Source organism: Bos taurus, chromosome 3, assembly GCF_002263795.3.
Source record: "Bos taurus isolate L1 Dominette 01449 registration number 42190680 breed Hereford chromosome 3, ARS-UCD2.0, whole genome shotgun sequence".
NCBI lineage: Eukaryota > Metazoa > Chordata > Mammalia > Artiodactyla > Bovidae > Bos > Bos taurus.
The window spans coordinates 22,618,369-22,633,573 of record NC_037330.1 but is presented as its reverse complement, the minus strand read 5'-3'; the positions used below and the strand labels follow the sequence as shown (position 1 = coordinate 22,633,573).

At 40.2% G+C, this 15,205-nt stretch overlaps 1 long non-coding RNA gene across 1 annotated transcript; it reads left to right on the top strand.

Annotated features, from left to right (window-relative positions):
- Window positions 1-85: 85 nt before the first annotated feature.
- LOC112445958 (uncharacterized) lies at window positions 86-5,790 on the top strand. The gene is made up of 3 exons (XR_003033973.2): window positions 86-272; window positions 2,096-2,515; window positions 3,307-5,790. It is a non-coding gene; the product is annotated as an uncharacterized lncRNA (long non-coding RNA).
- Window positions 5,791-15,205: the final 9,415 nt, after the last annotated feature.

Here is a 15,205-nt window from a genome sequence, read left to right as displayed (position 1 = left end):
CTTGTACCACCACCCCAGCCCTGCCCCCCACCCAAGGACAAGTTGAGGAAAGCAGACCACAGTGTTTTGAAATCTGCAAAGTTCTTCCCAAGGGCAACCTTCAGATTCTCCCAAATAAACCAGAAATAGGAGGCCCTGGGCCCCTCCTACCACTTTTCAGCAGTGGAGCTGAGCCTGTGTTCCAGTTGCTCCCGCAGGCAGTTGTTAATGCAGATGGATTCCTCCAGGTGCTGGCGCAGGTTCCAGATTCTACCAAGATGCTCCTCTAGCAGGTCAGCCTCTGCAGCTACCCAGGAGGACAGGAGGAGATGGAGATGGAGCATCCTGGTCACTAGTGGGGCCCACATGGGGAGGTTGGGGCTTGGACAGCAAGATCTTTAAGTATTACTGTCCTCTCTCACACATTCATGAGTTTACATGAGCTTACTTAAAGGGTAGACTGGCTTCAAATACAGGCCAGGTGATGCTAACCAAGCCCCAATGGCCTCCTCTCATACTGAGGTGCATGTAAGGAAGTTGTAAGTATATACGTACAGTTACCAAGGTAACCAGTAAGTGTAAAAGATTTCACATGACTTAGGTAAATAACAAAAGGCTGTGGCCCTTGGCTTAATACGTAGACAGGTGTGGTCATTTCCTGAGTTGACTTTGAGTGTAACAGGGTAGATCTCACTCTGATCTAATACCTTTTCTCTTACTGAGGCTTGACTGAACTCCTTAGCAAGGAACAAAGCCCTTCCTCCACACTTAGCAAGAAGGCCAAGGTAAAAGTGAGTACATCAGGTCAACTCATCCTAAGTGGTTAATGACTGGTATTCAGTGCTTCCCTCACATCTCTTTTAATTTGAAAGGAAGAAAGCTCCCCTGTTTTCAGAGGGATCTGGGATGTGGTCTTCTTTCAGAGGAGCAGAAGTGATGGTATTACTGTTTGCTCGTTTATGTTTCAACTACCCATTCCATTGTCTCATCAAGGCCATTGCCTTTGGTTGCTGAAGTTCTGAATACTTGCCAGTTGTGGTCCTTACAGTTCGTAACCCAAGTGAATATCTGGTCTCAGAATGTGTCATGGCTTGTTCTGTGTCCTGTTTATTTGCTAACAGCACTTAAGCCTTTTCTTAGCTCTTCTTCCTCCAACATGGCAACTAACGCTGATTTGGAAATGCCACTTCAGTCTGGGCACTACCATTTGCTACATAAATGGCTACATCTATGTTTGCCTAATAATGTCTCCTGTATGACTTGATCATTGTCAGTATGGCACTGAAGTAGGGATCTGACAAGTGATTACAGAGTTGGAAAAAAACACCCCTAAGAAAAGAAAAAAAGATGCAGAAAAGAGCAGTGGGGAGAGGGTGCTAATGACTGGCCACATCAACTGCCTTATTTTGCCTTGCATGCATGCTAAGTCGCTTCAGTTGTGTCCGACTGTTTGCGACCTAATGGACTATAGCCTGGCAGGCTCCTCTGTCCATGGGATTCTCCAGGTAAGAATACTGGAGTGGGTTGCCATTTCCTCCTCCAGGGGATCTTCCTGACCCAGGAACTGAACCCGAGTCTCCTGCTGCTCCTGCATTGCAGGTGGATTCTATACCACTGAGCCATCAGGGAAGCCCCACACATATATTTTTAATAATGACTGTGATTTTTTAATAGTCATACCTCCCTCAGTCCCACTATGACAGTCAAGATGGAAAACAGTGTATAAATATGGACTATTGAACAGATAAACATTTTTTTTTTGAGAAATGTCCTTCAACTACTATTGTTTTAAGAGTGGGAATATGTATGTTTAATCAAATGTCGCCTGAAATTCAACCATGGGTTCCTGGTGTTTTAAGACAGAAAAGCTTGCAGCCAAGGTTTGCCTGGTGGCTCTATTGCAGCAAGAGGTGTGAGAATTTAGGGATAATCTCCATCTATTTGGGCCTCAGTTTCCTCATCAGTAAGATAAGGTTATTCAAATTTTCCAAATTCCCTTCCTGTTTTTTTTTTTTTTTTTTCCTGAGTGCATGAGAAACTGAGATGCCTGTTAGATGTGTGTTGGAACCTGCAGCCAAGACCTGACGTTGGTCCCTTCTCTGTGTGTCTCCTGCAGGAGCCTCAACTGAGCCCACATACTGAAAACACAGAACTCAGAGAGGAGATGGAAGAAAGGAAATCAACGGTTTTGGAGGATGAGACAACCCAAAGCAAAGCAAGGTAATGATCGAGGAGCTGTTTGCCAAGGGAGGTGAGGATAAGGACAAGTTGAGCTCAGAAAATTCAAGAGGAAGTGAGGAATGCACAGTATCATCCAAGTCCTCAAGGAGCAGCCTGAGCTGAGCAGGAAGGACCGGGAGAGTAACTTAGTCCACTGTGAACTTGCGCACCTGCCGAGGAGATCCACACGCTGGGTCAGTGTTGGTTCATCCTGCTGGGAGCACCAGTTCCAGGAGGAGGACAATGGGACCTTGAGGCTCTGCCCTAGACCCCCAGCCTCAAACTTGGAAGTGGCCACACTGTGGATGTCCTCCAAGTAAGTGTGCAATAAGGTGGATAAATAGTGTTTGGAGAAGAATTAGAGATATGTATTCATAGTAGGGGCCAGATTAATGGGACCCTTGTTTCTGAAGTAGAGATGGTAATAATATTCTTCTGCATTTACACTTTGGGGGCTTTACACATAACATCTCTTAACTATATATTGCTTAATTTTCCTTATGCTATGATAACAACGTGGAGTTCAGATATCAGTAATATATCCATGAGGAACTTAAACAGCGAGAGGACGATTACAACTGCATAGTGACAAGTAAATGTGGTGGCTCTCCTCAGGTGGGATATCATGGCCGCCAGAGGATGGGAGGATACACCAAGGACCTCTCTTTCTAATGACAGTGTGAACCTGCTGGAGGAATCCCTGAGGACAGTCATGTCTTCATCAGAGTCAGCTCAGGCGAGTGTCCTAGGGCAAGGATAGTGTAGGTGGGGTCCTCTCTAAGGAAGGGGATTGCTGCTTCCTGGGAGAAAGAGCATCTCTGACCAGACAGTTGTACGGGCGCATAGTTGAGCTGAGTGGAGTCTTGTAACCATGTTTATGCAGTTAGTGAACAAATGTTGCTGAGAGTCTCCTCAGTGCTTGACTCAATGCCAGGAGTCATGCACACAGAGATGAATGAAATATTATCCCCAATTTCATGGAATTCTCCATCTAGTAACAACAAAATCATGAGAGGTGTAGTGGTGGTGGATTCATTGGAGGAGATGGTCAGTGCTGGCTACCATGATGTCATGGGTGATCTGTTCCCTTTCTCTTTTTTCCAACAGATATATGTCTCTTCTGGCCCCCAAATCCTGGTTCTCACCAAGGTTTGAGCCTCTCAGGATACAGCTAGCACTTGGGTTCCATGTTGGCTCAAAGCAGTCAGCATTACCACCGTCTCCAGAGAAAACTTCTTATATCAGTAGCTACTGACTGTTTCTTGGCCAGCTGGAGGAATAAGGAGGCAAGTTTGATTTGTCTTATAGGTTCATGGCTGTCATAGTGATTAATGGTTTCCTGTCTCATAAGTTACATACTTTCCAGATTTCAAGATTCTTCATGTCAAAAATAATTTATATATCAATCTTATTCTCAGAATTGTAGAACTTGGTGTTTTATCCCTAATTTTGGAGGAAATAACTAAAGTAAAAAAGGGGTAAAGCAAATTCCTAGTTTACACGGAGACAATAGGATGCTCTTTTTATACTTTTCATGGGGTTCTCCTTTGAACCATGGGGCTAGAAGAGACTCTTGAGAGTCCTTGGACAGCAAGGAGATCAAACCAGTCAATCCTAAAGGAAATCAACCCTGAATATTCATTGGAAGAACTGATGCTGAAGCTCCAATAATTTGACCACCTGATTCAAAGAGCTGACTCATTGGAAAAGTCCTTGATGCTGGGAAAGATTGAGGGTAGGAGGAGAAGAGGGTGACAAAGGATGAGATGGTTGGATAGCACCACCAACTCTATGGACATGAGTTCGAGCAAACTCCAGAAGATAGTAAAGGATAGGGAAGGCTGGCACACTGCAGTCAAAGGGGTTACAAAGAGTCTGACACAATTTAGTGACTGAAGAACAACAGTTAAGATACTATACACTATTGTAAGTAGACAAAACACAGATATATGACTGTAAAGGTATAGAGAGTAAAAAGTTTACATATATCCAACTATTTGTGTTTTCCAATAAAGTCACCAATATGTGTAGTGTGGTAATGAATAATTTTTCTGCAACATATGCTAGAACAAATGATTGTTCATTTAGAGATAATTTCACATTAAAAACCATGTCTCTCCACACAAAGTTAATTGGAGACATTATTTTAAAATTGCAATGCTTTAAAAAGGATAATGGAAATTCTTCTTGACTAAGGTAAAGACAAAAATTTCTTACACATAATGCCAAGTCACTTGCCATAGATTGAAACTGAATAAAGTGGGTTTTGTGAAATGTTAAATCTTTAAGCTTAACATTATGACCAACCTAGATAGCATATTCAAAAATGCCAACAAAGGTCCATCTAGTCAAGGCTATGGTTTTCCCTCTGGTCATGTATGGATGTGAGATTTGGACTGTGAAGAAAACTGAGCACCGAAGAATTGATGCTTTTGAACTGTGGTGTTGGAGAAGACTCTTGAGAGTCCCTTGGACTGCAAGGAGATCCAACCAGTCCATTCTGAAGGAGATCAGCCCTGGGATTTCTTTGGAAGGAATGATGCTAAAGCTGAAACTCCAGTACTTTGGCCACCTCATGAGAAGAGTTGACTCATTGGGAAAGACTCTGATGCTGGGAGGGATTGGGGGCAGGAGGAGAAGGAGACGACAGAGGATGAGATGGCTGGATGGCATCACTGACTTGATGGACGTGAGTCTGAGTGAACTCTGGGAGTTGGTGATGGACAGGGAGGCCTGGCTGCAATTCATGGGGTTGCAAAGAGTCCGACATGACTGAGCGACTGAACTGAACTGAACTGAACTGAAGCTTAACAGAATTTACTATATATATACATACATATACACACACACACACACACACACACACACACACACACACACTACCATGTGTAAAATAGAGAGTTAGTGGGAACCTGCTGTATAGCACAGGTGGCTCAGCTCTGTGCTCTGTGAAGACTTTGATGGGTGGGATGGGGATGGGGGTAGAAGGGTGGTCCAAGAGGAAGAGGAGATATGTATAGCAGATTCACTTCACTGTATGGCAGAAACTAATGCAACATTGTAAAGCAATTATACTCCAAAAAAAGGGAAAAAGGCAAGTCATAGACCATATGTATTACTTGCAATATGTATATTTGACAAGAAACTTCTCAAAAATATGTAAAGAACTTATGCAAATCACAAAGAAACTTATAAACAATATATTAATGAGCAGAAAATTTGAAGTGCACTTCACAGTAGAAGATATCCAAATGACCAAGCAACTTTTGGAAACCAAAACTGGAATCCACTACAGACATAAGAATGGCTAAAATTTAAAAGATTGAAAATACTAAGTATGTGGGAATGTACAGAAACTGGATCAAGCTTATATTTGGGGGTAAGTGTAAAATGACACAGCTACTTTGCAAAGTCTATGTCAGTTTCTACTCATTGACCAAGCAATTCTCAACTTTAGGTACATATACCTAAGTGGATATCTAGATAAAATAACTTGTGTACTTGTGTACAAATATTCATACTTACTTTGTGTATAATAAAACATCTGTTCATCATGAGAAAAATGGATAATCCAGTTGTGTTATACTCATAAAAAAGGGTATTTCTTAGCATAAAAATAAAGCCAAATTATTGACATGAGCAGTTAAGATTGAACCTCAAAACTGAATGAAAGAAGAGAGAAAAAAGACAACATACTGCATCATTCATTCATATGAAGTGTAAGAATAAGCAAGGTTAATCTATGAGAGGATTCAGAACATATTTATCTCTGGCAGATGGGGATTAACGGGCAAGTAACATGGCAGCACTTTAGGGAGTGGAGGAATATGTTCGATGCCCTGATTTGCATGATGATTGTACAGTGCACACGAACGTTGAATTCACTGATCTGTGTTCTTCAATTTTGTACATTTTGTTTTAGGCAAATTATATCTCATTATACAACTGACAGCATTAAAAAAAAGGAATGACAAAGGGTAAAACAAGTGGTAAGTGACATAAGATAATATTCAGCACATAAATAACAGTATCCCTTGAGAAGAAACTCAAAGTAATTGAGCAGCACAGACACAAAAAAGGATAGTCAATGAGAAATGCTAATGAAATTTGAAAGTCCAAATGACACACTGCCCCCTTTGGAGAAATCACCCTAGACAACAAAGATGTAGTCTAGTAAAAGTCCTGCCATTCAGTTTAATATAATGGTACAGCACTGACTTTGAAGGACAGATAGAAATGTTTCCTAATGCTCAATCTTCTCACCAAATTTAGATTTGGGGAAGTTTTATAACCTTTTGAATTTTGCTCTCATAAAGAAAAGAATAACACCTGACTATTAAGATAGTTCATGGGATTAACGGATCACTTGAACTATACTAGGTTCTGAGAGGAGATTGACTTTGTCCCTCCTTTCCCCACTTTAAATTGTTAGAATACGATTGACAGAGCGCACAGAAGACATTCTAAAGTAAATACTTTCTCACTATTTCTAGGAGTCATGTTAATAGTAGAAAGAATAGGAGAGGCTTCCCTCATAACTCAGTCAGTAAAGAATCTGCCTGCAATGCAGGAGACTCAGGTTTGATTCCTGGATTGGGAAGATCCCCTGGAGAAGGAAATGGCAACCCACTCCAGTATTCTTGCCTGGAGGATCCCATGGACAGAGGACCCACTCCAGTATTCTTGCCTAGAGGATCCCATGGACAGAGGACCCACTCCAGTATTCTTGCCTGGAGAATCCCATGGACAGAGGAGCTTCATGAGCTACAGTCCACGGGGTCGCAAGTGTTGGACACAACTGAGTGACTTTCATTTCGTTTCATTTTCATAGGAGAGGAATAAGAGTCTTTTGAACAGTCATCCCCGAACCCTGGTGCATGGCAGCATGCTAAGTTGCTTCAGTTGTGTCCAGCTCTTTGCGACCCTATGGACTGTAGCCCACCAGGCTCCTCTGTCCATGGGATTCTCCAGGTGAGAATACCAGGGTGGGTTGCCATACCCTTCTCCAGAGGATCTTCCTGACCCAGGGATTGAACCCGCATCTCTTATGCATTGGCGTGTGAGTTCTTTTTGTGTGTGTGTGTGTTTATTCTAGTAGCTTTGTTGAGATACAATTTATATACCATATGATTCGTCTATTTAAAATGTACAGCTTATTGATTTTTAGTATACTCACAAATGCATGCAACTCAAAATTTTAGAATATTTTCATTATCTCAAAAAAAAAACACCCACAACTTTTAGCTGTCAATCATCATACTCTATGCTCTCCACTAGTCCTGTGGTGGTTTAGTTGCTCCGTCATGTCCGACTCTTTGCAACCCCATGGACTGTAGCCTGCCAAGCTCCTCTGTCCATGGGATTCTCCAGGAAAGAACACTGGAGTGGGTTGCCATTTCCTTCTCCATCCACTAGTCCTAAGCAGCCACTAATCTTTTTGTCTCTATAGATTTGCCTATTCTGGACATCTAATAAGAATGGAATCATGCAATATGCAGTCTTTTGTAATTGGCTTTTTTCACTTAGCATAATATTTTCAGGGTTCATCTTTGTTGTATCATGTATCATGTATTTCATACTTTTTATGACTAAATAATATTTGTTATATGGATATACTATATTTTTTATCATCCATTCATCCTTTGATGGATATTTGGGTTGTTCCTACCTTTTGGCTATTACGAGTAATTCAACTATAGGCATTTGTGTACAAGTTTCTTTGTGGACATAAGTTTTCATTTCTCTTGAGTATATACCCTAGTGTGGGATTGCTGGGTTATATGATAACCCACATTTAATGATTCAAGGGAGCCAGATTAGTTCCCAGAGTGATGTACCATTTTATAATCCTACCAGTGGTGTATGATTTTCCACACCCTTGTCAACACTTGCTATTATTGGTCTTTTTGATTCTAGCCATCCTACTGGTTATCAAAGAGTACCATTAAAGGTTTGTAAGTAGAGAAGAATTAAAATTTTGATTTTATGAGGATGACACCAATATAAAGATGTGAAAAGAACTAAAATAGAAGTGGGACTAGAGACAAAGGATTTAACAAAGAATGAATCTGTCTCTGTCATTGGCTGCTTAGAAAAGATAACAAGTGAAAATGTTACCATTGCTCCAACTACCTTCTCCATATTAGAGTCTTCCCTTCACATTGTTTCTTCTAAGCAATTTTCATTAGAATTTTAACAACTACTGCAGGAAAATGGGGGGCCACTTTCTGAGAATGCACCCTATGAGAGCCTCCACTTCTCAGTTACCATCAGTTCAGACTTTCCAGTCTGTTCTTCCAGTCTTTATCCACCCCCAGTGATGCTTCTGGACACAACTAGAGACATTCCAGTTTACAATGGATTAGCAAGTCCTGGCAACTGACTGGCTCTAGAAGGTGGGAAAGAGAGATCTTCCTCTAGAGACTCCTTGGTTTCTATCAGTGGTGTCTAAGGAAAGGAGCAGTTCTTATCACTCAGATACAAAAATAAGACCAGGAGAGAGTGGATTGAAGTACATTGACTTCATCTCTGGGGGATAGCAAAGCAAGACCTAGGCAGATAGCTGGATAGAAGTCCCTGAGGTAGGAGTTCAATTGCCTGTTTTAAATGTTTAAAGTATACAGACGCACAGAAGCTGGTATTTGCTATTTTAAATGCCTAAAATGTGCCATCCAGCTTGCCCTTTGCTTTAGGAAATGGATTTGAAATCAGGAAATTTGCCCAGGTACTCAGTCAAAAGAAATTTGGGGGAGGTGTTCAGTTAAAAAATAATACCTATGCATCTCTCCAGTTCTTTTCTGTTCTTTGCTTGTGATGTATACTATGTCTCAAAGTCTAAAACTAATTACAGATTTCCCCCAGTACTTGAATTCATTCATCCACCCAAATCAATCATTCACCAGAAACTTACTGAATGCCAGGTTCTCTTCAGGTGCTCAAGATACAATTTGTTGAACAAAACATACCCCAGCCCCTCCATCGAGTTATTTCCATGGTTTTTGTCACTCAAACGCTATTCATTTTTCTGGAAAAGGCAATCATCTAGCATCTGGGAATTGAGCTAGATAGGAATATTTTATTTCATGCATCAAATAATTTTTTAATAATTGCTTAAACCATCTTAGAAAAAGATTTAAATTGTTGGCAGTTCTCATAGGACATCAAACTTTATGAATAGCATTGAAAAAATGGTTATGAAATTGTTTGACTCTCCAAAGGATATGCTTTTAATTTTCTAAAGTAAGATAAGAATTGAAAATCTGGTTTAAAAATGGAAATGCAGAATAAATGTTAACTGAAGACTGTAGCACTGCTTGCTCCTGGCTCAAAAAAAAAAAAAAAAAAAAAAAGAGCTGTGGGTGGCAACATTGATGTTTGTGAGACTTTTATTTAATGGTACAGTTTCACTGATAAAAATAACTAAAACCCTAGACTAACACATTAACACCTTTTTATTCAAACAGTAATTTTTGTTGAAGTGTCATTTACATAAACAAAACTCACTAACTCTGAGTGTACGGTTTGATGCATTTTGACTAATGTATACAGTGATGTACCATTCAACACAATGAAGATATAGAGCAGCGCTATCAAACAGAATTTTTTCTGATGATGTAAATGTTCTGTACCTGTTCAATATGGTAGTCATTGACCACACTGGCTACTGGGCACTTGAAATGGCTTTGGGACTGAGGAACTGAATTAGTAACTTTCATTTTAATTAATTTAAATCTTAATTTAAACAGCTGCATGGGATGCTGGACAACCATATTAGCGCCCAGCATTTCCATCACCCCAAAAAGTTCATGTTGCTATCATCTTGCAATGTTACTTTAGTGCCCTCTACTGACAAAGCCTGGCATTACACTAAGTGGCAAAGAAATGTTTACAGGTTGCAGCTTCATTATTACAAAACCGGGACTGGAGGAGCAGGTTGGGAGCTGAGAGAAGAGATGACTTGCTCAATGGGCATGTGAGTTGTTTACCGCTAGCACCACCTGGGAAGCACTGGAGCATGGCTAGTTTCCATCTAAAATCAGAGATGAAAATCTTCACCATAGTCAACACCTGCAGTCTTCTCTGTCTGGAATGAAATGAGGAAACCCACTACAGCCTTAAAATAATCTTGACTCCCAAGTGTTCCCCAGCAAGACAATCATTTGTTCAACTCTAAGGAAATTGAACAATTTTGAAAGCAGGAAAGGTGCAGGCTAAATTGAACCACATCACCAGAATTCTCACCTGCATCATAGCCAAGATATTAATAGATATCTTTTCCCAGATCAGTCCTGTAGCACATGCAGACTCCATTGGAGTGAGTGGTAGACCTGTGGATATCAATCAGGTAGAAATATATGTTCATTTGTAGGAAACAAAATTCAAAATGTCCCTCTATCCTCAAAACCCAAGAAAGTTCTCATTCAAAGCAATGTGTTTGAGAAAACCATTGTGATCTTTGATTAGGCAATGATTTCTTAGATGACATCTAAAACAAAACAACAGCAAATAAATGGCTAAAAGGACTTTATCAAAATTAGAGTCTTTTGTTCTTCAACAGATACTAATAAGGAAATGAAAACGCAACTCACACGACCAAAGAAAATTGCTGCAAAACTTATATCTGACAAGTGTCTAGTATCCACAATATATAAAGAACTCTTACAATTCAAGAGGAAAAGGAGAAATAATCTAATATATCCATGGAAAAAATGATCTGAATAAACATTTCTCACTAGAAGACCCAACAATAGCCAATAAGCACATGAAAAGATACCCCAAACCATTAGATACAACTAAGAAAATGGAAGTGAAACCCACAATGAGATACCACTTCCCCCTACTAGCATGGCTAGTATGTTAAAAGCAAACATAGGGATAAGAAGTGTTGGGGAAGATGTGGAGAAACTGGAATCCTCCTACACTGCTAGTGTAAAATGATAGAATTGTTTGGAAAAATAGTTGTCAGTTCTTCCAAGTTCAATATGGAGTGGACATTGACACACTAGGAGCAATTCCAATCTGAGGTTTGTAGCCAAGAGAACTGAAAATATATGAGCCTAAAGACACTAGTACATGAATATTCAGAGCAACAATTCTGCTTAGAAGCCAAAGCAGAAACAACTTAAACATTCATTCATCAGTTGGTGGATAAACACAATGTAGTAGAGTCATAAAGAGAAATATTATTCAGGCGTAAAGAGAAATAATGGTGTAGGCAAAAAGGTGGATGAACCTTTATGGTGATGAAGATGCCAGATACAAAAGGTCCTATGTTGGATGATTCCATACTGAAGAAATGTTCAGAATAGGCAAATCCATACAGAGAGAAAGTAGATTAGTGGTTTCCAAGGACCGGGAGAAGGAAGGAATAGGGAGTGACTACTGAGATGTTTAGGGATTATTTGGGAGATAATGAAGTTATTCTGAAATTAGATGGTGGTGGTGGTTTCACAACTTTGTAAACAGAAAATCACTGATTTGTACACCAAATGGATTTTATGGTGTATGAATTATGCCATCATCATCATTATCAACCTGCCTTAGCATCTTCCAAGCCCTATATTTTCACTAAGCAATGTATTTCAAATTAATAGCCAGTGACCAGCATATGATGCTGTTAGCCTATTGTGAAGGAAGATATCAAATGAAAAATTACATTCAGGAAGTTTTTGGTAGAAATGCAATGTAGGTGAAGGAAGCAGCTACTTGGAAGGATCTGACACAAAACGTGGGATGGGGTTTCAGGGTAGAGGGGACACTCCCTGGGTCTGGCTTCAGTGCTTACAGCAAAGGGGCCTTGGCCAGTTAGAGACCCTCTCTGTGCCTAAGTTTCTTCATCTACAAAGCGGCAGGGAGTAATGCTTTCTGCACCAGTCAACTTTGAACACTAGAAGTACTTATAGATATGAAGTAATCATCCCCCCAATTCATGAAGAAGATTGATGAAATCAGTGGGGAAAACTAAGTGCACCTCTGAGTACCTTTAATAAATAGATTCTAGGTCCCACTTCAGCTCACTGAATCAGAATTGCTACAGAGGAGGACTGTGCACTTGTTTGGGTACTAACTCTCCCAGGTGATTCTTACAGCGATCAGCTTGGGGACAGAACACACTGAGCTGTATACCTTTTACCCCAAACACAGAAGTAGGACAGAGCAGAAGAACAAGGGTGTTTCCAATCCAGTGACTAAAGCAGAGGAGAACTTTTGGAGGACTCTAGGAATTGAAACATCAGGCCCTTCTGGCTCCATTTTACCCTTGTCTGGTTTACAGCAGAGACACAAATCCTTGGGGACACATGACTGAAGCACCTGGCCATCCACTTTGAGGGTACTGAGAGCCCTAATTTCAAATTCAAGCTGGTTGTGAGTGAAAGTTAAATTTACCCTTGTTTGCTCATTGATGGGACCAGTCTTCTCCAAGCTGCCACTTTATTGAAATAAACCATATTACTATAAATGCAGACTTCAACAGATGTTTGTTATAAAATTCTATAAATACCCTAGCAACCTAACAAGAAACCAGAAAGTTAGCAAGAGCATTCAGTTTCAGGACAGTTCAGCCCAATAGAGTATAGTCACTGAGAGATAAGTTTCCCAAGTTAAAGGGAAATGTCCCTTTCTGTCCTGGGACATTGTATCAGTTTCAAGGAGGTGGGAAAGCAGATGGCCCACTCTAACAGACAGTAGCCCACTCTAACAGGCCACTGGCTATTAATTCAGGTACTGTCTTGCCTCCAGACAGTACCTGATGTCCTGACACACATAACCAATTCAAGGAGCCTTTGTAAGGTCCTGGCCATCACTTCTGCTATTGCAGAGTACATAGACACGGTTTAGTGAAACAAAGGAGGGCTCCAGGAACAAAGTCAGGTAACAGAAAATGAGGATCATGAAATGGGACAAATGCAGAGTAAAGAAAAAAGTGCACACATTGTAAAGTAGGTTTCTCTTACTTACAAAATGCAAAGAAATAGCTTACTTGCTTTGATAAGCAAGTTTTTTTCAATTTTTAATTTGATTGAATAGATTATTTACTGTCCTCTTCTATAAGTTTCTTATTTATTCAGCACAATAGTACTACCTTGAATGATTATGAGAAAAATAAAATATCACAATCATTGTTGTTCAGTCATGAAGTCATGTCTTACTGTTTGCAATCCCATGGGCTGCAGCATGCCAGGCTTCCTTGAACTTCACTATCTCCTGGAGTTTGCTGAAACTCATGTCCACTGAGTCGGTGATGCCATCCAACCATCTCATCCTCTGTCGCCCCCTTCTCCATCCCTCAATCATTCCCAGCTTCAGGGTCTTTTCCAATGACTTGGCTCTTTGCGTCAGATGGCCAATGTTTTGGAGCTTCAGCTTCAGCATCTGTCCTTTCAATGAATATTCAGGACTGGTTTCCTTTAGGATTTACTGATTTGATCTTGCAGTCCAAGGGACTCTCAGGAGTCTTCTCCAGCACCACAATTTGAAAGCATCAATTCTTCACTGTTTAACCTTCTTTATGATCCAAGGCCCACATCTGGACATGACTGCTGGAAAAACCATAGCTTTGACTATATGGACCTCTGTTGGCAAAGTGATATCTCTGCTTTTTAATATGGTGTCTAGATTTGTCATAGATTTCCTTCCAAGGAGCAAGCATCTTTTAATTTCATGGCTGCAATCACCATCTGTGCTGTTCTTGGAGCCTGAGAAAATAGATTCTGTCACTGTTTCCACTTTTTCCTCATCTATTTGCCATGAAGTGATGGGAGCAGATGCAAAGATCTTAGTTTTTTGAATGCTGAGTTTTAAGCCGGTGTGTTCACTCTTCTTTCACCCTTATTTAGTTCCTCTTCACTTTGTGCCGTTAGAGTGGTTTCATCTGCATACCTGAGGTTGTTTTTCTCCTGGCAATCTTGATTGCAGCTTGTGATTCATCTCACCCAGAATTTCACATGATGTAGTCTGAATATAACTTAAATAAGCAGGGTAACAATATACAGCCTTGATGTACTCCTTTCCCAATTTTGAATCAGTTTGTTGTTCCATGTCCAGTTCTAACTCTTGCTTCTTGACCTGCGTACAGATTTCTCAGGAGACAGGTATGGTGGTCTGGTATTCCTATATCTTTAAGAATTTTCCAGTTTGTTCCACAGAGTCAAAGGCTTTAGCATAGTCAATACAGCAGAAATAGACGCTTTTCTGGAATTCCCTTGCTTTCTTTTTGATCCATCGAATGTTGGCAATTTGATCTCTGCATTTTCTAAATCCATCTTGTACCTCTGAAAGTTCTCATTTCATGTACTACTAAAGCCTAGTTTGAAGGATTTGAGCATTACCTGGCTAGCATGTGAAATGAGCACAACTGTATGGTAGTTTGAACGTCCTTTGGCATCGTCCTTCTTTGGTATTGGAATGAAAACTGACCCCTTCCAGTCCTATGGCCACTACTGAGTTTTCTAAATTTGCTGACATATTGAGTGTAACACTTTAGCAGCAGCATCTTTTAGGATTTTAAATAGCTCAGCTGGGATTCTGTCACATATACTAGCTTTGTTCATAGTACTGCTTCCTAAGGCCCACTTGACTTCACACTCAAGGATGTCTGACTCTAGGAGAGTGACCACACCATTATGGTTAGCTGGTCATTAAGACCTTATTTGTATAGTTTTTCTGTGCATTCTTGCACCTCTTCTTAATCTCTTCTGCTTCTGTTAGGTCCTTGCTCTTTCTGTCCTTTATCATGCCCATCCTTGCATGAAATTTTCTCTTGATATCTCCAGTTTTATTGAAGAGATGTCTAGTATTTCCCATTCTATTGTTTTCCTCTACTTCTTTGCAGTGTTCACTTAATTATAATATTGTACAATTTCTTGACCCAATATCAGTCAATGAACTATATATAACTGTTATTATGATTTTTAAATGAAGGAATGTGATGCACTTTTCTTACCCCCACAGAATGTCAGGGTCCACAGACATCAAAAAATAAATTTCTTCAAAGTCTTTGCTGGAT